Below are 23,215 nucleotides of genomic sequence, written 5' to 3'. Positions count from 1 at the left end.
GAATTGGGAGTATCACACTAAGTATAAAGTTATGAACCTGTGAGGTTAAAGTCATAAGAATGATTTTCCTTCCTGGGAAACTCAGAAGACAAAAGAAAAAGCTGATATTTACAAAATGCCATAGGCACATATTTTAAGGCACTACTACTAGAATTCCACACTTGCTGCTTACAACAGGGAAGAAATCCATTATTGTCAAAATTAGCTTTAACTGAAGGAATACTGAGTACCCATCTTTTCCCTCCCCCCTCCGCTCTTGGACCAGATGTAAGAATCACAGTGAATATTTAGAATGATCTAGAGTGTGATTGTGCTCCTTTAATTTTCCTTCCTTTTAAATTACTGTTTCTCTTTTGTAACAGGGATCGAACTCAGAGGCATGCACATGTTGAGCACGTGCTCTCTCATTGATCTACATCCCAAGCCCACCGTTCATGGTTCTTTGCATCTGTAGCCATCCACTCTCCACTCATGCCTTCCCTTCCCTTCTCTCTCCCTTTCCCTCTCCCTTTCCCCCTCCTTCTCTCTCCCTTTCCCTCCCTCCATTCCTCTGTGCCCCTCTCCATTTTTCTCAAACATCCCAAATACCAGCCAGACTGCTTATTTCCTATCCCTTGCTTGCCTTTGAAGCCTTTCTTGAAGTTGCCATATCTGCCTATTTTCTGATTCGAACAGAATCAGTACACCTAAAAGGTATGTGCAGAGCTCTCTCAGACCCTTGCTATTACTAACTGGAAATGTTCCTTCAGTATTTCTTCGAAGGTTCATTTTTGTGCTCTTTACAAATCACTAAAGTTTTATCTGTCATTCAAGTGCTGATGTACACAAACACCTGTTTTATTCTTTTCACAAATTACTATATGTTGTACTAGAGCAAAAGTAAATGAAAGCCAATCAATGAAAACATGTGTTTACCTAGTTTTACACATTGTATAGCCCACAGTGTTGTGACAACTGTTATTGTAATGTTTGCTTTAAGAAAGTTACCCATAGCCGGACATGGTGGTGCACACCTTTAATCCCAGCACTCAGAAGGCAGAGGCAAGGGATTTCTGTGTTCGAGGCCAGTCTGGTCTACAAAGTGAGTTCCAGGATAGCCAGAGCTACACAGAGAAACCCTGTCTTAAAAAAAAAAAAAAGTTACCCATTGTCAAAATTATACCAAGCCTTGTTTACTATGCTTAAAAAGCTAAGATGTTCAGTTAATTTTGTCTTTTTCCTCCTATGTGCATTTACTATAAACTCAAATATTTATGTCTCTTTGGAAATAACACACATTTGACTCACCTCCCATGTCACTCTCAGGTACATACACGTTTCTTTAATACCATAATGAATTTCTTATACATGTTAGCTTTTGTTCCAAACACCTGTCAAATTGAAGAGCTAAATCAAATTTTATTGAGTGAAAAAGAATAATTGTAGGGATATTTAAATGAATATATTCGTATAGACTAGCTCAATGCACTAAATGTTTTCACAGTAGAAATATCCCGAATACAAGAAGATTACATCAATGTGTTTTGAGAGTGTGATAGTCCCCTTTGCCCCTCTGCCTCTCTGGATCAGGGTTTTCAACCTTGGAAGTGATAACTTCCAAGTTTTTAAGATAGGGGTGTCCCTGTAAGTCAGAAGACATTAGTAGTTGTCCGAGTGAACATCCACTAGATGTCAAGTAGCTACCCTTCCCAGTTGTGACAACCATAACTTTCCTAGATATTCACAAATATCCTAAGTGGGAGGCGCCCTTGATGGAAGCTTACAACTCTTGAAATTCCAGGGTTTTCCATTTCCTCTCTTCTTTTTAGCTCTATGTTTAATGATGTATAAATCCTTTTTAAATTTTGTTGCATTTTGTTTATTTGGGTGTGCATGCTTGAATATGCACACATGCAATTGTGCATATGTGGAGGTCAGAAGAAAGTTTGTGAGAGTTAATTCTCTCCTTCCTCTATTTGGATCCCTGGGATCGAACATAGGTCACCAGGCTTGGGAAAAATGCTTTTAATCCCTGAGCTATCTTGCCAGCTCATAAATCATTTTAAACTTCTTTTCATTCCAGCAGAAGATGAATGGATAGCACCTAATCTCTTAGTTTTGTAGTGTGCAATTGCCATTTCTGTGAGATTTTCTAATTACAATAAACATCACTTGCCTGTCATCAGCATTTTCAGACTGAATCAAGGTGTCAGGCTCTGCTACGTTGAAGCTACTGTTGCCAACTTTAGTAAGCACAGATGACAAAAAATAAATGCTTTATGAACACTCTAACAAGGAGTCCTGTTTGACTTTAATTCAATCAAATAAATACTGAAGCACTTCATTAATAAAGAATGAAATTAACTGATTTTTAAAAATAATATTTTTAACAAGGAGAGGGCCTAGACCCAGACCATCCGTGGGCTGGTAGTCCTGGATTCTATAAGAAAGCAAGCTAAGCAAGCCACAAGGAGCAAGCCATTAAGCAGCACTCTTCCATGACGTCTGTATCAACTCCTGCCTTCAGGTTCCTGCTCTTTGAGTTGCTGTCCTGACTTCCTTCAATCATGAACAGTGATGGAAGTGTAACCACGTAAACCCTTTTTCTCCCCAACTTGCTTTTTGGTCATGGTTTTCATGGCAGGTATCTAAACCCTAACTAAGACACTATTCTTGCAGAAGACCCTAGTTTAGTTCCCAACATCTGTATCAGCGGGCTCACAGCTGTCTGAAATTATTGTTCCTGGAGATCTGACACCTCTTTTGGCCTCCACAGGCACCTGTACTTATGGAGCCAACAAATAGGTATATGTACATACACATAAATAAAAATACATTTAAATATTTTAAAGAATGTTATTCTATGTGCAACATGGAAAACAATGTAGAAGGTGGGGTTGGGGTAACTCTGAGGTGTATGAGACTTAAGAGATGGTATTCATTGCATGTGATACTCTGGGAAGGAGTCTGGTAACAAAGGAGGGGAGAGCATCTCCTCTGGAGCAGGTTAAGTTTGATTTACTAAGGAGATTGTGAAAAAAAGGTGTTGGAGCATGGTCTAGCAATGTGAGTTCAGATGAGAAAATTGAATTAAATAAGAGAGCATGTAAAACATTTAATTCAGCATTTGGACCTCGGAACTAAACCTATATTGTGCTTTCCCATTCATAAAGTCTTTAATGTGATCAAATTAAATTTGTAAGGCTGACAATCTTAGCACATTTCAAAGTACTAATGCAGCCCCAATACACTTTAAGAAATTAATAAAGATTAGGGAGAAAAAATATTTTTATAAATTCTTTGAGAATTTGATCAAATTCATGCTCCCTCCCAGATCCTCTCTACCCCCCCCCAACTTCATATCTCTCCTCCTGAATCTTTCTCTCTTTCTAAAACTACACAGTCCACTTTTTGTTGGGCAACTATACTTGAGCGTGTGACCTGCCCTAGAATATGCTTGATGTAGCAGGTAACATACCATTGATGAAAACTGACTTTCCTTCTCCTAGCAGCAACTAAATGTTGGCAGTCACTTAGGTAGTGGTCAACCTTTGTCCTCACCTCTCCTCGACCATGCTGGGATTTTCTCTGGATTAAGCTTGCCACATGGCATGTGGATGCTATCATAATCACTGTGAGTTCATATTGCCCTGTTGTGGCTGGAATAGTTTCTTGAGTCATTTACTACCTCTGCCTCTGACAATCCTTCCACCTCCTCCAATAGCATGAATAGCATCTTCCAACACTATGAACATAAGGATGAAGCATCTATTTTAGTACCAGCCAAAATTATCAATGTCCTATGCTCTGAGTATGTAGGATGTTCATCAATAAGGCTTCACTATCAAGTTTTGGCAGATAGCCAATAGTACTGGAAAAAGCCTTCAGTGTTTGTGGGATCCTTTATGACCCATTGTCAACATTCCAAGCATTCAGGTTCTTACTTGGTAGTATTTGTTGTCCAGTAGGGGTATTTTCTCCAACTGTAGGATGACTCAATTTAAATGCTTTATATATGTTTATATTTTTGAAATTTTCTATAGCAATTTAACCTATTTTTTATCACTTCTCTTATTTTTGGAATGTTAAAATAGCTGTATCATATACTATTCCCTTTCCTTCCTTCAAAATCTCCCATCTACCCCATCCATGCTCTATTCCAAATTCATGGCCTCTCTATTCATTATTTGCTCTTACATGCACAGTAGTGGCACACATACTTTGACAATAACCAACAGTTCTCTAGTTGGAGTTAAGGCCTCCTCAACAAAGGGGAACTTATGCCTGCTACTGGAAACATAGCCAGCTACCCAGGGCTAGTGAAATTATGAATCTTATAGAAGAAATTACAACACCATTTTACTAAACAGCATAATCCCTAATGACATTGTAAATATTTGTTCTTAACTTATATTTTTGAACTATCATAGTATTCACTAAAGAAGAGATTTTGCTTCTCAAATTAAAGAGCCATCTTTGATAATTGCATCTCATAAAAGAATCAGGCTGGCCAGCCGAGATAATGGGTGGCAGTTAACTTTTTTATTAATCACTCTAGACACATATTAGTGTCTTGGATTATTGTACTCCTCAGACTTGTTATCTGTACATGACAAGCATAAGTTATTTGAATATCTGGGGGACAGATATCTGGGAGAAGTTTCCCCAGTGTACTAGCTGGTTTTATGTGTCATCTTGACACAGGCTGGGGTTATAACAGAGAAAGGAGCTTCAGTTGGAGAAGTGCCTCCATGAGATCCAGCTGTTGGGTATTTTCTCAATTAGTGATCAAGGGGGAAAGGCCCCTTGTGGGTGGGACCATCTCTGAGATGGCAGTCTTGGGTTCTATAAGAGAGCAGGCTAAGCAAGCCAGGGGAGGCAAGCCAGTAAGTAAAATCCCTGCATGGCCTTTGCATCAGCTCCTGCTTCCTGAGCTGCTTGAGTTCCAGTCCTGCATCCTTTGGTGATCAACAGCAATATGGAAAGTGTAAGGTGAATAAACCCTTTCCTCTCCAACTTGCTTCTTGGTCATGATGTTTTGTCCAGGAATAGAAACCCTGACTAAAACAAATTGGTACCAGGAGTGGGGTATTCCTGTGACAGCCTGACATTGTTTTGGGGAGGACTGTGGAAGGACATTGGAAATTTGGGCCAGAAGATCCATTTGATGTTAAGAGCTCTGTTGAATGTTGTGTAGGACTTGGAAGATAATGTTGAGAACAATGCAGAAGATGGAAGCCTGGCTTGTGAAATTTCAGAGGGAAGATTAAAGACCATTGTTAGTTTGATTGTGAAGATTCTGTGGTTCTGTTTAGCTGGGGCTGAAGAATCAGCTGTGAATAACAAGATACCAGAACTACTAAAGCAAAAACTTTGCATTACTGGGACTATTGATGCTGGTTAGCTGGAGCTAAGAAATTAGAGGTGATTAAGAAGAGACCTTGATTCTTTCCAGCTTCTGGCTATTATAAATAAGGCTGCTATGAACATAGTAGAGCATGTGTCCTTCTTACCGGTTGGGACATCTTCTGGATATATGCCCAGGAGCGGTATTGCTGGATCCTCCGGTAGTACTATGTCCAATTTTCTGAGGAACCGCCAGACTGATTTCCAGAGTGGTTGTACAAGATTGCAATCCCACCAACAATGGAGGAGTGTTCCTCTTTCTCCACATCCTCGCCAGCATCTGCTGTCACCTGAATTTTTGATCTTAGCCATTCTGACTGGTGGATACAGAAAATGTGGTACATTTACACAATGGAGTACTACTCAGCTATTAAAAAGAATGAATTTATGAAATTCCTAGGCAAATGGATGGACCTGGAGGGCATCATCCTGAGTGAGGTAACACAATCACAAAGGAACTCACACAATATGTACTCACTGATAAGTGGATATTAGCCCAAAACTTAGGATACCCAAGATATAAGATACAATTTGCTAAACGCATGAAACTCATGAAGAATGAAGACCAAAGTAGGGACACTGTGCCCCTTCTTAGAATTGGGAACTAAACACCCATGGAAAGAGTTACAGAGACAAAGTTTGGAGCTGTGACAAAAGAATGGACCATCTAGAGACTGCCATATTCAGGGATCCACCCCATAATCAGCTTCCAAACGCTGACACCATTGCATACACTAGAAAGATTTTGCTGAAATGTTCCAGATATAGCTGTCTCTTGTGAGACTATGCCGGGGCCTAGCAAACACAGAAGTGGATGCTCACAGTCAGCTATTGGATGGATCACAGGGCTCCCAATGGAGGAGCTAGAGAAAGTATCCAAGGAGCTAAAGGGATCTGCAACCCTATAGGTGGAACAACATTCTGAACTGACCAGTACCCCGGAGCTCTGGACTATAGCTGCATATGTATCAAAAGATGGCCTAGTCGGCCATCGCTGGAAAGAGAGGCCCATGGGACACACAAACTTTATATGCCCCAGTACAGGGGAACGCCAGGGCCAAAAATGGGAATGGGTGGGTAGGGAAGTGGGGGGGAGGGTATGGGGGACTTTTGGGATAGCATTAGAAATGTAATTGAGGAAAATAGGTAATAAAAAAAAAAAGTAAAAAAAAAAAAAGAAGAGACGTTGACCCTGGCATTCCCCTGTACTGAGGCATATAAAGTTTACACGACCAATGGGCCTCTCTTTCCACTGATGGAAGACTAGGCCATCTTCTGATTCATATGCAGCTAGAGACACGAGCTCAGGGGGGGGGTGGTATTGGTTAGTTCATATTGTTGTTCCACCTATAGGATTGCAGATCCCTTCAGCTCCTTGAGTACTTTCCCTAGCTCCTCCATTGGGGGCCAGTGTGTGGGGGAGCGTGTGGGGGTCTTTTGTGATAGCATTGGAAATGTAATTGAAATAAATACCCAATTAAAAATATAAAAAAAGAAAAACAAAACAACAACAACAACAACAACAAAAAGAAGAGACCTTGATTGCAGCTGCCTCTTGCCATTGATGATTGTTCTTCTCTCCTTCGGGAGGGTGAGAGGGAGGGAATTCAGTCTGAGTGGATTTTGGCACACTTTTCACTGCTCTAAAATTCAGAATAGTGCATCTTGCATTCATATGTTCTCTACCCGCGCGTTAGTCCTGTATGTGTTTTTATCTTATTGCTAAGCTTTTCTTAAAGTCTACTTCTTTTTTAACTGTTCTTGACAAGACCCTGAGTATTTACCATGTTCCTAAAACATCCCATAAAGAAGGGTTTTCTAGGTAATATCTTGGTTTTTACAAATATCTGTTATAGAATTTTTTATATGTTGTTCTATCTATATTCCTATTAAGTTTTTGCTGAGTAGTCATTTAGGGTTTTATATACTTTTCTTTTGCTATGGTGAGAATAAGATATGCCACTGCGCCAGGCGGTGATCCTAGCACTTGGGAGGCAGAGGCAGGCAGATTTCTGAGTTTGAGGCCAGCCTGGTCTACAAAGTGAGTTCCAGGACAGCCAGGTCTATACAAAGAAACCCTGTCTCGAATAAACAAACAAACAAACAAACCCCCCAAAAACCAGCCAAACAAACACAAAACAAAAAACAAAAAAAGAAGAGACCAGCTTCAGTGAGGTGACATCTTCTGGGAAGTGTTTTCTGAGATCACGGAGGCTGTGTTCCAGAGATAGCCAAGGTTGTACCTTGTGCTGTGGCTGGACTTGGTAATATGTAAGAGTTACCCAGGTAGTACTGGTTTTGAAGGCATGAAGGGGTGAACCAGAGCAGCTGAGGCTTGGTAATGTGAGAGGCGATGGAAGGCCACTGGTGAAGGTGCAGCCTCAGTTGCAACTGATGTCCCAGGACTGAAGGGGTCATGCAAAGGAGGTGAGGCTTGGCACTATGAAGAGAGCCTATGAGAGGATATTGGTGAAGCCTAGTTACAGTGGAAGACAGCAGCGTTTTGATGATGCCAGTACCATGAGATGACCACCAAGAACAGCAGTAGCAGTGGAGTACAGGCAGCTGCAGCCTAGAAAACAAGGTGTGTGCTACAAAGGGCATGGCTGGAGAAGTGACCCAAGCCCTTGGAGGAGCCCAGAAGATCGTGAGTTGGATCCCAGACATTGGACACTTGGAGTTTAATTTTTGCTTCTGATTGTGACCGTGCCCTGATACTTTTCCCTCTTGAAGAAGAAATATTTTAGTGGATCCCACAGTTAAGAGACTTTTAATTGTAAAAAGACTTTGGATTTTAAAAGATATTGTATAATTTAAAAGGATTGAACTTTTAATATGTAAAGACTGTGGGACTTTTAAAGTTGTTTAGATCTCGGGGATGAATAAGAACTAAGGGTTGAGGCTTACTAGTGACATGTTTGTGTGTCAAGTTGACAAGGGGTCAATTGTACTGGCTGGTTTTATGTATCAATTTGACACAGGCTGTGGTTATCACAGAGAAAGGAGCTTCAGTTGGGGAAGTACCTCCATGAGATCCAGCTGTTGGGCATTTTCTCAATTAGTGACCAAGGGGGAAAGGCCCCTTGTGGGTGGGACCATCCCTGGGCTGGTAGTCTTGGTTCTATAAGAGAGCAGGCTGAGCAAGCCAAGGGAATCAAGCCAGTAAGTAATCTCCCTCCACGGCCTCTGCATCAGCTCCTGCTTTCTGACCTGCTTGAATTATAGCCCTGCATCCTTTGGTGATCAACAGCAATGTGGAAAGTGTAAAGTGAATAAACCCTTTCCTCCCCAACTTGCTTCTTGGTCATGATGTTTTGTCCAGGAATAGAAACCCTGACTAAGACACCCAGAAAGTTATAGCTTAGGATCTCTCATAAAGTTACAGTTAACATGTTGGTTGCAGCTTTACTGAGATGATCAAACGGAAGCTAAGCTGAGAAATCTGGGTCACTCTTGTGGCTCAAGACAAATAAGAATGTTATATTTAAGGAAAAGAAACCTTGCCAGAGTGATTGTACCAGCTTGCAATCCCACCAGCAATGGAGGAGTGTTCTTCCTCTACATCCTCACCAGCATGTGCTGTCACCTGAGTTTTTGATCTTGGCTAGTCTGACTGGTGTGAGGTGAAATAGGTGAGCCCTCTGTCAGATATAGGATTGGTAAGATCTTTTCCCAATCTGTAGGTTTCCATTTTGTTCTGTTGACAGTGCCCTTTGCCTACAGAAGCTTTTCAATTTTATCAGATCCCATTTGTTTGTAGTTGATCTTAGAGCCTGAACCACTTGCCTCCAATTCAGGAAAATTTCCTCTGTTCCCATGTGTTCAAGGTCCTTTCCTACTTTCTCTTCTATCAAATTCAGTGTCTCTGGTTTTATGAGGAGGTCCTTGAACCACTAGGACTTGATCTTTGTACAAGGAGATAAGAATGGATTAATTTGCATTCTTCTACATGCTGACAGCCTCTTGCATCAGCACCATTTGTTGAATATGTCCTCTTTCCATTGGATGGTTTTGGCTTCTTTGTCAAAGATCAAGTGACCATAGATGTGTGGATTCATTTCTTGGCCATCAGTTCTATTCCACTGATCTACCTGCCTGTCTCTGTATGAATACCATGCATGTTTTAAAATCACTATTACTCTGTAGTACAGTTTGAAGTCAGGGATGGAGATTTCCCCCAGAAATTCTCTTATTATTGAGAATAGTTTTCATTATCCTGGGCCTTTTGTTATTCCAGATTAATTTGAGAATTGCTCTTTCTATCTCTATAAAGAATTGAGTTGGAATTTTGATGGGGATCAGTCTAATGGTTCCTCAGAAAATCAGACATAGTACTAAACTGAGGCTCTAGCTATACCACTCCTGGGCTATACTACTCCCAAAAGATGCTCCAACATATATCAAGGACACATGCTCCAATATTTTCATAGATGCCTTATTTATAAAAGGCAGAAGCTGGAAACAAGTCAGATGCTCCTCAACAGAGGAATGGATACATAAAATGTGGTAAATTTACACAATGGAGTACTACTCAGCTATTAAAAACAATGACTTTATGAATTTTGCAGGCGAATGGATGGAACTAAAAACCATCACCCTGAGTGAGGTTACCCAGTCAGAAAAGAACACACATCATATGTACTCAATGATAAGTGGATATTAGCCCAAAAGCTCAGAATACCTATGATACAACTCACAGACTATGTGAAGCTCAAGAAGAAGGAAGACCAAAGTGGGGATGCTGCAGTTCCACTTAGAAGGGGGTACAAAATAAACATGGGAAATAGAGGGAGGTATAGACCTGGAAGGAAGAGTGGAGGGGGAGGGAAAAGGGGGCCAGGTTCAGGTATGGGAGAAGACAAGGGAGAAGTACAGAGGGTCAGGAAATTGAACAGAAGTGTGTAGCAGTGGGGGATTGGAAACTGGGGGTAGCCACTAGAAAGTCCCAGATGCCAGGAAATCAAGAGACTCCCAGGACCCAATGGGGATGACATTAGCTGAAATGTCAACAAAGGGGAGATAGAACCTTAGAGACCTTATTCAGAGGCTAGGCATAGCCTACAGTTGAGGGATGGGGGCACCCACCCATCTTTAAAATATTAACCCAGAATTGTTCCTGTCTAAAGGAAATGCAGGGGCCAAGACTGTAGCAGAGATTGAAGGAAAGGCCACACAGAGACTGTTCCATCTAGGAATCCATCCCATCTGCATATACCAAACCCAGACACTATTGATGATGCCAAGAAGTGCTTGCTGACAGGAGCCTGGTATAACCCCTGAGAGGCTCTGCAAGAGCTGAACCAATGCATATGTGGATGCTTGCAGCCAACAATCAGACTGAGCATGGGGACCCCAATGGAGTAGTTAGAGGAAGGTCTGAAGGAACTGAAGGGATTTGCAATCCCGTAGGAAGAACAACAATATCAACCAAAGAACTTTCCTATCCCTCAGAGCTCCCAGGGACTAAACCACCAACCAAACAGTACACATGGAGGGACCCATGGATCCAGCCGTATATGTAGCAGAGGATGGCCTTATCTGACATCAATGGGAGGGGAGCCCATTGGTGCTGTGGAGGTTCTATGCCCCAGTGTAGGGGAATGTTAAGGTGGTGACAGCAGAAGTGGGGGATCACCCAAATAGAAGCAGGGTGGGGGAGGGGGAATGGGATAGGGAGTTTGAGGAGGTGAAACCAGGAAGGGGAATAACATTTGAAATGTAAATAAATAAAATAACCAATTAAGAAAGAAAAAAAAAACCTTACAAACAAAATTCAAGTCAACTTTCATTTAAATTTTAGATAAATAATAATGTGGCCGTGTATATCATATGTCCACTGAATCATTCTTCATTATTTATCTGAAATTTGAACTGTACTAGTATTATGGGTTGTATCTGGTAGTCTAATTGGTAATAAGTTTCATAGTTACTTGGCTCATGAACCACTTAAAGGATTGTTTGAATTTTCTTTTTTTTTTTAAGTTTTTTTTTTTACAGTTATGTCATACTGTTTGCTTTATCGTTTATTATTATTATTATTTTAATTTTTAATATTTTTATTACATATTTTCCTCAATTACATTTCCAATGCTATCCCAAAAGTCCCCCGTACCGCGCCCCACTTCCCTACCCACCCATTCCCATTCTTTTGGCCCTGGCATTCCCCTATATTGGGGCATATAAAGTTTGCAAGTCCAATGGGCCTCTCTTTCCATTGATGGCCCACTAGGTCATCTTTCGATACATATGCAGCTAGAGACAAAAGCTGCGGGGTTCTGGTTAGTACATCATGTTGTTCCAACAATAGGGTTGCAGATCCCTTTAGCTCCTTGGGTACTTTCTCTAGCTTCTCCATTGGGAGCCCTGTGATACATCCAATAGCTGACTGTGAACATCCACACCTGTGTTTGCTAGGCCCCGGCATCGTCTCACAAGAGACAGCTATATTTGGGTCCTTTCAGCAAAATCTTGCTAGTGTATGCAATGGTGTCAGCATTTAGAAGCTGATTATAGGATGGATCCCTGGATACGGCAGTCTCTAAATGGTCCATCCTTTCATCACAGCTACAAACTTTGTCTCTGTAACTCCTTCCCTGGGTGTTTTGTTCCCAATTCTAAGAAGGTGCACAGTGTCCACACTTTGGTCTTCATTCTTCTTGAGTTTCATGCGTTTAGCAAATTGTATCTTATATCTTGGGTATCCTAAGTTTTGGGCTAATATCCACTTATCAGTGAATACATATTGTGTGAGTTCTTTTGTGATTGTGTTACTTCACTCAAGATGATGCCCTCCAGGTCCATCCATTTGGCTAGGAATTTCATAAATTCATTCTTTTTAATAGCTGAGTAGTATTCCATTGTGTAAATGTACCATAATTTCTGTATCCATTCCTCTGTTGAGGGACATCTGGGTTCTTTCCAGCTTCTGGCTATTATAAATAGGGCTGCTATGAACATAGTGGAGCATGTGTCCTTTTTACCTGTTGGGACATCTTCTGGATATATGCCCAGGAGCGGTATTGCTGGATCCACCAGTAGTACTATGTCCAATTTTCTGAGGAACCGCCAGACTGATTTCCAGATTGGTTGTACAAGCTTGCAATCCCACCAACAATGGAGGAGTGTTCCTCTTTCTCCACATCCTCGCCAGCATCTGCTGTCACCTGAATTTTTGATCTTAGCCATTCTGACTGGTATGAGGTGGAATGTCAGGGTTGTTTTGATTTGCATTTCCCTAGTGATTAAGGATGTTGAACATTTTTTCAGGTGCTTCTCTGCCATTCGGTATTCCTCAGGTGAGAATTCTTTGTTCAGTTTTGAGCCCCATTTCTTAATGGGGTTATTTGACTTTCTGGAGTCCACCTTCTTGAGTTCTTTATATATATTGGATATTAGTCCCTTATCTGATTTAGGATAGGTGAAGATCCTTTCCCAATCTGTTGGTGGTTTTTTTGTCTTATTGATGGTGTCTTTAGCCTTGCAGAAGCTTTGTAGTTTCATGAGGTCCCACTTGTCAATTCTTGATCTTACAGCACAAGCCATTAATGTTCTATTCAGGAATTTTTCCCCTGTGCCCATATCTTCAAGGCTTTTCCCCACTTTCTCCTCTATAAGTTTCAGTTTCTCTGGTTTTATGTGAAGTTCCTTGTTCCACTTAGACTTGACCTTAGTACAAGGAGATAGGAATGGATCGATTCGCATTCTTCTACATGTTAACAACCAGTTGTGCCAGCACCATTTGTTGAAAATGCTGTCTTTCTTCCACTGGATGTTTTTAGCTCCCTTGTCGAAGATCACGTGACTGTAGGTGTGTGGGTTCATTTCTGGGTCTTCAATTCTATTCCATTGGTCTATTTGTCTGTCACTATACCAGTACCATGCAGTTTTTATCAAAATTGCTCTGTAGTAGAGCTGTAGGTCCGGCATGGTGATTCCACCAGAGGTTCTTTTATCCTTGAGAAGAGTTTTTGCTATCCTAGGTTTTTTGTTGTTCCAGATGAATTTGCAGATTGCAGTTTCTAATTCGTTGAAGAATTGATTTGGAATTTTGATGGGGATTGTATTGAATCTGTAGATTGCTTTTAGAAAGATAGCCATTTTTACAATGTTGATCCTGCCAATCCATGAGCATGGGAGATCTTTCCATCTTCTGAGATCTTCTATAATTTCTTTCTTCAGAGACTTGAAGTTTTTATTATACAGATCTTTCACATCCTTAGTTAGAGTCACGCCAAGATATTTAATATTATTTGTGACTATTGAGAAGGGTGTTGTTTCCCTAATTTCTTTCTCAGCCTGTTTATTCTTTGTGTAGAGAAAGGCCATTGATTTGTTTGAGTTAATTTTATATCCAGCTACTTCACCGAAGCTGTTTATCAGGCTTAGGAGTTCTCTGGTGGAATTTTTAGGGTCACTTATATATACTATCATATCATCTGCAAAGAGTGATATTTTGACTTCATCTTTTCCAATTTGTATCCCTTTGATCTCCTTTTGTTGTCGAATTGCTCTGGCTAGGACTTCAAGTACAATGTTGAATAGGTATGGGGAAAGTGGACAGCCTTGTCTAGTCCCTGATTTTAGAGGGATTGCTTCAAGCTTCTCACCATTTACTTTGATGTTGGCTACTGGTTGCTGTAGATTGCTTTTATCATGTTTAGGTATGGGCCTTGAATTCCTGATCTTTCCAAGACTTTTATCATGAATGGGTGTTGGATCTTGTCAAATGCTTTTTCCGCATCTAATGAGATGACCATGTGGTTTTTGTCTTTGAGTTTGTTTATATAGTGGATTACGTTGATGGATTTCCGTATATTGAACCATCCCTGCATCCCTGGGATGAAACCTACTTGGTCAGGATGGATGATTGTTTTGATGTGTTCTTGGATTCGGTTAGCAAGAACTTTATTGAGGATTTTTGCATCAATATTCATAAGGGATATTGGTCTGAAGTTTTCTATCTTTCTTCGGTCTTTTTGTGGTTTAGGTATCAGAGTAATTGTGGCTTCATAGAATGAGTTGGGTAGAGTACCTTCTGTTTCTATTTTGTGGAATAGTTTGTGAAGAACTGGGATTAGATCTTCTTTGAAGGTCTGATAGAACTCTGCACTAAACCCATCTGGTCCTGGGCATTTTTTAGTTGGGAGACTATTAATGACTGCTTCTATTTCTTTGGGGGATATAGGGCTGTTTAGATCATTAACCTGATCTTGATTCAACTTTGGTACCTGGTATCTGTCTAGGAACTTCTCCATTTCATCCAGGTTCTCCAGTTTTGTTGAGTATAGCCTTTGGTAGAAGGATCTGATGGTGTTTTGGATGTCTTCAGGATCTGTTGTTATGTCTCCTTTTTCATTTCTGATTTTGTTAATTAGGATGCTTTCCCTGTGCCCTCTAGTGAGTCTGGCTAATGGTTTATCTATCTTGTTGATTTTCTCAAAGAACCAGCTCCTTGATTGGTTGATTCTTTGAATAGTTTTTCTTGTTTCCACTTGGTTGATTTCGCCCCTGAGTTTGATTATTTCCTGCCGTCTACTCCTCTTGGGTGAATTTGCTTCCTTTTGTTCTAGTGCTTTTAGGTATGTTGTCAAGCTGCTAATGTGTGCTCTCTCCAGTTTCCTTTTGGAGGCACTCAGAGCTATGAGTTTTCCTCTTAGAAATGCTTTCATTGTTTCCCATAAGTATGGGTATGTTGTGGCTTCATTTTCATTGAACTCTAAAAAGTCCTTAATTTCTTTCTTTATTCCTTCCTTGACCAAGGTATCATTGAGAAGAGTGTTGTTCAGTTTCCACGTGAAGGTTGGCTTTCTATTATTGATTTTGTTATTGAAGATCAGCCTTAGTCCATGGTGATCTGATAGGATGCATGGGACAATTTCAATATTTTTGTATCTGTTGAGGCCTGTTTTGTGACCAATTATGTGGTCAATTTTGGAGATGGTACCATGAGGTGCTGAGAAGAAGGTATATCCTTTTGTTTTAGGATAGAATGTTCTGTAGATATCTGCCAGATCCATTTGATTCATAATTTCTCTTAGTTTCTCTGTGTTCTTGTTTAGTTTCTGTTTCCATGATCTGTCCATTGGTGAAAGTGGTGTGTTGAAGTCTCCCACTATTATTGTATGAGGTGCAATGTGTGCTTTGAGATTTACTAAAGTTTCTTTAATGAATGTGGCTGCCTTTGTATTTGGAGCATAGATATTCAGGATTGATAGTTCCTCTTGGAGGATTTTACCTTTGATGAGTATGAAGTGCCCCTCCCTGTCTTTTTTAATGACTTTGGGTTGGAAGTCAATCTTATCAGATATTAGAATGGCTACTCCAGCTTGTTTCTTCCTACCATTTGCTTGGAAAATTGTTTTCCAGCCTTTCATTCTGAGGTAGTGTCTATCTTTTTCTCTGAGATGAGTTTCCTGTAAGCAGCAAAATGTTGGGTCTTGTTTGTGTAGCCAGTTTGTTAGTCTATGTCTTTTTATCGGGGAGTTGAGTCCATTGATATTAAGAGATATTAAGGAAAAGTAATTGTTGTTTCCTGTTATTTTTGTTGTTAAAGTTGGCATTCTGTTCTTTTGGCTGTCTTCTTTTAGGTTTGTTGAGGGATTACCTTCTTGTTGTTTCTAGGGCGTGGTTCCTGTCCTTGTATTGTTTTTTTTCTGTTATTATTCTTTGAAGGGCTGGATTCATGGAGAGATAATGTGTGAATTTGGTTTTGTCGTGGAATACTTTGGTTTCTCCATCTATGTTAATTGAGAGTTTGGCTGGGTATAGTAGCCTGGGCTGGAATTTGTGTTCTTTTAGTGTCTGTATAACATCTGTCCAGGATCTTCTGGCTTTCATAGTCTCTGGTGAAAAATCTGGTGTAATTCTGATAGGCTTGCCTTTATATGTTACTTGGCCTTTTTCTCTTACTGCTTTTAGTATTCTATCTTTATTTAGAGCATTTGTTGTTCTGATTATTATGTGTCGGGAGGTATTTCTTTTCTGGTCCAGTCTATTTGGAGTTCTGTAGGCTTCTTGTATGTTCATGGGCATCTCTTTCTTTAGATTTGGGAAGTTTTCTTCTATAATTTTGTTGAAGATGTTTGCTGGTCCTTTGAGTTGAAAATCTTCATTCTCATCCACTCCTATTATCCGTAGGTTTGGTCTTCTCATTGTGTCCTGTATTTCTTGGATGTTTTGAGTTAGGATCTTTTTGCATTTTACATTTTCCTTGATTGTTGTGCCGATGTTCTCTATGGAATCTTCTGCACCTGAGATTCTCTCTTCCATCTCTTGTATTCTGTTGCTGATGCTGGTATCTATGATTCCAGATTTCTTTCCTAGGGTTTCTATCTCCAGTGTTGCCTCATTTTGGGTTTTCTTTATTGTGTCTACTTCCCTTTTTAGGTCTAATATGGTTTTGTTCATTTCCATCATCTGTTTGGATGTGTTTTCCTGTTTTTCATTAAGGACTTCTACCTGTTTGATTAGGTTATCCTGTTTTTCTTTAAGGATTTGTAACTCTTTAGCAGTGTTCTCCTGCAATTCTTTAAGGGATTTTTGTGCTTCCTCTTTAATGTCTTCTACCTGTTTTCCAGTGTTCCTTTGTATTTCTTTAAGTGTGTTATTAAAGTCCTTCTTGAAGTCCTCTACCATCATCAGGAGATATGCTTTTAGATCTGTGTCTAGCTTTTCCGGTGTGTTGGGGTGCCCTGGACTGGGCGAAGTGGGAGTGCTGGGTTCTGATGATGGTGAGTGGTCTTGGTTTCTGTTAGTAAGATTATTACGTTTACCTTTGGCCATCTGGTAATCTCTGGGCTTAGTTGTTGTCGTTGTCACTGTTTAAAGATTGGAGCAGAAGCTGTGTTCCACTCACCAGCAGTCTCAAAATCCTGTGGTGGGGGTCGTGGGTAGCTGGCAGTATTCCGGTGCTGGTCTAGCAGGAAGAGGCCTGTGGTCCTACTCAGTCCGGTTTCTGCTTCCCTAACTAATGCAGTCTCAGGTCCCGCATGCAATTGGATTGGAGCAGAAGCTGTGTTCCACTCACCAGAAGTCTTAAGATCCTGTGGCGGGTGTTTTGGGTTGCTGGCGAGTATCAGCCGACCCTGCGCTCTAGCTACCCCAGTGCTTTTCTCTGTTTGAATTTTCTTATGGCATGGAAGCAGATTGCCTGAGAATGAGTAACAGATAGATGGGAACTTCAGTGATTTAAAAAAACACAATTTAGCCTCAGAAATCACAACACCACTTCTGTCATACCTCATAGGTTATACAGTAAAAGCCAGATAAAAATAGTATTATATATGACTAATTTATTCTATTTTAAATCTGGCTCCTATACCATGACACTAAAGTGTTTTGGAGAAAATCTGCTCTTCAAATGGTTAAATTTTCTGGAAGACAGAATTTTCTTTACATATAACACAGTTCCCTTTTGTGTTAGAAAAGCCCAGGACTTGCTTTTATTCAATAGAATATGACAATGATACTGAAATATATCAAAATACATCTAAATATGTAAAAAGCTTTGATTGACATATAATACAAAGGTACTAAGGCATCCTTTACTTAATACTGTTACTTTATGTGAGATTCTCTTTGATGGCTAGGAAAAAGAGTCTTGCTTTCTGACCTTAAGGAAATTGCCATGTTGAAAGGCTCATGGTGGAGTCTGCTTTAAGGAGTGTGTGCAGACTAGGAATATAGAACACATGCCAGATAACTGGCAGCAAGAAAGCAAGAGTTTCAGTCTAATAGTGAGAAAGAACTAAATTTGACCCATAGCCACAGCCATATGAGATTTATTGAGAGTTCTAGGAATTAAGTATAGCCCTAATAGTGAGTCCTTGGAGAGACCCTGAAATTGGGAGATCCAGCTAATCCATGCTCACTTGAACTTTTGATGAACAGAGACTGTGTGAAGATAAATGGATGTCGTTTTAAATTCCTATGTTTCTGATATAGTAATTGATTTGTTTCGACTTTCTTCGGCATAACAAAATATCAGGGTTGACATGGGCTATTCCTAAGTCTTCCTTCACGTGCTCTGTATACATTTTCACAATGAGCTTAAAAAGATATGTAAAGCCAGTTTGAAAAACTTGATTGAACAATTATTTGTAATTAAACACAAACAGTTATTAAGATTGATGAACACACATGATGAGCACACAGCGTGAGGAACTAAAAGAGTTTAAGAATCAAGAAACACAACTCTTGCTGATTATATTAAAATTAGAATAATAATAATTAGCTATGCAAAGGGTGAGAACATAAAGGCAGAAAATTTTAGAAGTGTCAGCTATTGTGGTATGACACCGAGGAAAGTTCATAACTCCTAAGTATTCAGCTTGACAAACTTTCCACAAAGTAGACACTATCTTTCATATTCTCAGATTAGGTCAGTCTTGATGATGAATCAGTGCATAATGGATGCATGTATAATGAAATGCATAATTAAAATGGTATATAATGTACAAGATGGAATTTTATTCAGCTATAAAGAAAATGAAATTGTGAAGTATTCAGGAAAATGAGTGGATCTGGGATATTTGTGAGTGAGGTATCTCAAATCTAGAAAGGCATATACCACATGTTCTCTGTCATCTGTGTATTCTAGGTTCAAGTTATTATATTTATATGCTTAACTTGTAGTGTCTTTTGAGTCCAGGAATCTAGAAGCCCATGAAATCAGGGAGAAGGAAGAATTTTAAGGTGGGGAGCAGAGAGTAGAGCATATATGTACTTTTTTATTTTGAAAATTTTCTATTTATGAGTTTTCAATTTTTCTATTTATAAGTGGTGTACCTAAGAATCAATTATGAAATCCAAGACTGGACTTATGAAGCTTCAACTTGTTACTTACTCAAAGCAAGCATCCAATACATTTCCTTTATATGAGAATATTTTCCCTTCTTTCCTGGTCTCATTCAAGGATCAACTCAGTGTATCTTTTCAGCACCAATTTGAATGCTGTGTTCTGGGTACAACATGGCCATTACACTTATGAAATCACAGCAGCTGTTTTTACCTGCATAAGTCCTGTACTACATAAGATTTTCAATATTCCATTACAGAAAGGGGAAGGACACATGAAGCACCACCCTTCTGAGAATTTATAGTTACTTAACATTTGCTGGGGGGTGAGGATTCAGAAGGCCCCATCTCTTCTGACAATCTATATGAAGTTATCTGGGAGAAGGAGACATTTTCCTTAACTGTGTAGTCACTGATAAGTAGTCCAAGCTCCAGTCCATGGTCCTTCATGTGTGCTCTTTTAAGCAATCCCAGTTGAACCTATTTGGTTATCAAAAAGGAAAAAAGGCATGCATGTAGAAAGAGGAAGAGTTGAAAAGAGAAAAGGGATCAGTGGAAATGGGAGGAAAGCAAGAAAGGCTGAAGATGGAAGAATATGATCAAAACCACATCCTGTACTGTACAGAAAGGTCATAGTGAAACACATTATTATGTACAACTAATAATACATGCTAATAAAACACAAAAAGAAAACACTGGAAATCGTTGCTTACTCAAATACCTCATTCTGTCAGGACACATTTTATGTCTGCAATCACTTGATGGGCACATTTATTTTGTATATTTTTATTCTTTTAGAATTGTGGTGATTTGAGCACAAACACAAATTTTGTCTTCCTTTGAAAACAATTTCTTTACTAAATACTCAGTATATTTGTGAAGTCAATGTATGGATGAGCAATTATGAGAAACTGTGCATTCTCTTGTCAGATAGCTTAAAAGCTTTTTCTTGCATTCTATGGCTTTTGTGGGAAGAGGACATAGATTTCCCAATCCAAGAGTCAGATAAATGTAAAATCAATTGAAACACATGGCATTGTCATTTGGCATTGAACACCAAGAACAATTCTCATCTTTGCCTACTCTCTGTGAGTCATTTTTGGAGACTTTCCAGTTTTCTCAGGGCTGTCTGGATCTTTTTACATATATCAGGAGAGAGGAATTTCACACAAAGTTTAACATGTTATTCATATTTCTAAAGAAATGTTCTACATCCTATTTTATTTAAAGCTAAAAGGTACTACTAATGGTGAAGGTTTGTGTTAGGAGTCAAGAACTCTTTCATGGGGATCTAGAGATGGCTCAATTATGCAGAGCACTTGATGCTCTTGAAAAAGGTCTAATTTTTCTTCTCAGCATACCCATGATGGCTCACAGTCATCTATGACTCCAGATCAAGGTTATATGATGCCTGTGGCATAAAGACATACATGCAGTCAAAATATCCACTCACATAAACAAAATAAATGTTAGAAATGTTTCAAAAGAACTCTTGTATAAGAGAATAGAATCAATGCATTTCTCTCTCTCTCAAATACATTTATTTCGTAGAAAACATTGTGTCACTGCCTACAAATAAAACAAAAATGGCTCATCAGTAGAAAATAACCAGAACCTTGAAAAATGGTGAGTTTGAAACAAGGTACCTGCAGGGCTATGTTAGTTAGGGCTGCTCCCAAAAGACATGGGTTATTAAAAGAAAACTCAGTGCCAGGCATGAGATATCTTCTTAGGAGTTATTAGTCAGGGCAGGTCCCCAGGTACCTACAACAACACAGCCTATCATCCTTGGTTACTTGCCATAACTAAACAGTGGGCCCCTAGTGCTGGAGACAGCACACAGCTTAGTTACAAAAGACAGAGAAATGTATATTGAAATGAGCAGAAAACTATGTCCCTGCTGGCTACCTTCCATAGTTCCACTGTGTAGGTTCTTGGAAAAGTCACCAATGATCTGACCTAGCACTGGATCCTGCATGCTACAGTACTGACGTGCCAGGCAAGATGTATTGACAGAGAAATGGTGGCATGACTGTTACAGGTAATAAACTTCTTTCTGATTGATTCTGAGGCTGTTATTATAAAACCGGTCAAAAGTACTTGACAAGGAAGGTCATTTGACCTGGTAAGGGAATATATCGGCCTTTTGTTACATTGGTCATGTTGTCAAAATGCTTTCTAAGTCTTTCTTTCTTTCTTTCTTTCTTTCTTTCTTTCTTTCTTTCTTTCTTTCTTTCTTTCTTTCTTTCTTTCTTTCTTCTTTCTCTCTCTCTCTCTCTCTCTCTCTCCCTTCCTTCCTTCCTTCCTTCCTTCCTTCCTTCCTTCCTTCCTTCCTTCCTTCCTTCCTTCCTTTCTTTCTTCCTTGCTTGCTTCTTAAATTTTAATCTCATCTGTGATTACATACATAGTTACTACAATATACAAAACTCTTCATATTTTGGTTTCTTTTAATTTTTTATTTTTCCTTTCCTGTTCTGTTTCTTTCCAGTTTAGCACATCTTTTCTTAGTCTCCTCCTTTGCCTTAGGGCATCAGTGTAGTTGAAGCTGTAGCAGAAGTGCCAGTTTTTAAACTTGCAGTTGTAGTTCAAGAAAGATGGACCACTGCGTTTCAGAGGAACAAAACTGACCAAGCTGCATGGATGAAGCTTTCCTTAGATTGAGAAGAGAAATGATTTTGACTTTATGCTTGGGCATCTATGGCATCACAGAAGAGCCACTCCCCCCAGATGTTAGTGATCTCTAAGTGCATATTGAAATAGTGATTGCAATGGCTCACATCTGCAGTTTATATTGATAAAAGACTTGCATGGTTATTTCATTTTTCTGTATTCTTACGAATGTCATATAAATGTACAATGAAAGGTGATCATTTCTACCTTTATTTGCTCCCTTAAAATCCCCCCATTTGGAGTTTACCCAAAATGTCATTTTCCCACCTTCATGTCATTTTTTTGTAGACTATTATTTAAGAAAAAGGTTTCAACACATAGAATTGAATTCATATTTATTGTATGTTTTATATATTCATACATAGGTATATAAGTGTGCATCTAGTGTTTATGTATGTATTCATAATATAGATATATATAAAGAGATATTGCATGCACATGCCCATATACATATGCCAAATGTGTATTATATTTATGTTATATTTGTGTATATGCACACAATACACATACTTAACACCCCTATGTATGTCCTCTGTTGTTCTGAGGACCAGGCTCATGCTTTTATTTTATTATTTTTTTTATTGAAAATAGAATTTATCATTTAATATATCATGATTAGTTTCCTTTCCACCTTGTCCTCCCAGTTCCTTCTTACCTCCCCTCCCGTCCTGATCCACTCTCTTTCTGTCTCTCATTAGGAGAAAATATGCTTCTAAAGGATAAAATATAATGTTAGAACTAAAACTAACACATGGAAATTGGTCAAAACAAACAAACAAACAAACAAACAGAGGACCTGGTACAGACACATGCAGGCCCTGTGTTTGATGTCTCAGTCTTTGTGAGTTCATATGAGAATTGATCAGGTTGCTCTAGAGGGCCTTGTTTTTGTGGTGTCCTCCATCCACTCTGGTGCTTATATTACTTATGCTTCCTTCTCCTCCTTCTATTGGGTTCCCTGAGCTCAGCAGTATGAAATTTGGTGAAGACATCTCTCTCTCTCTCTCTCTCTCTCTCTCTCTCTCTCTCTCTCACACACACACACACACACACACACATGTCTAGATGCAAATCTTTGCATTTGTTCCCATCTGCTATAGGTGGCAGCTTCTCTGATGATGATTGAGCAAGGCACTGACTTATGAGTATAGGAGTATATCATTAGGAATGATTTTATTGCTATCTTTATTTGTTTGTGTTTTAGAATGGTAGTATTTGGTTTACCCTATGTCCCTGGGCTATCCAGTCTTAGGTTCTTGGTCATCCATGTATTGTTGGGTATAGCTTCCATCTCATGGAGTAGGTCGTAAGTAAATCAGATATTAGTTGGTTTCTCTTCCAAGCTTTGTGCCACCATTGTCCAAGG

This window comes from Mus caroli, unplaced genomic scaffold (assembly GCF_978045245.1).
Source record: "Mus caroli unplaced genomic scaffold, Mus_caroli_1 scaffold_5, whole genome shotgun sequence".
Classification (NCBI taxonomy): domain Eukaryota; kingdom Metazoa; phylum Chordata; class Mammalia; order Rodentia; family Muridae; genus Mus; species Mus caroli.
Note: the sequence above shows the minus strand (reverse complement) of the source record.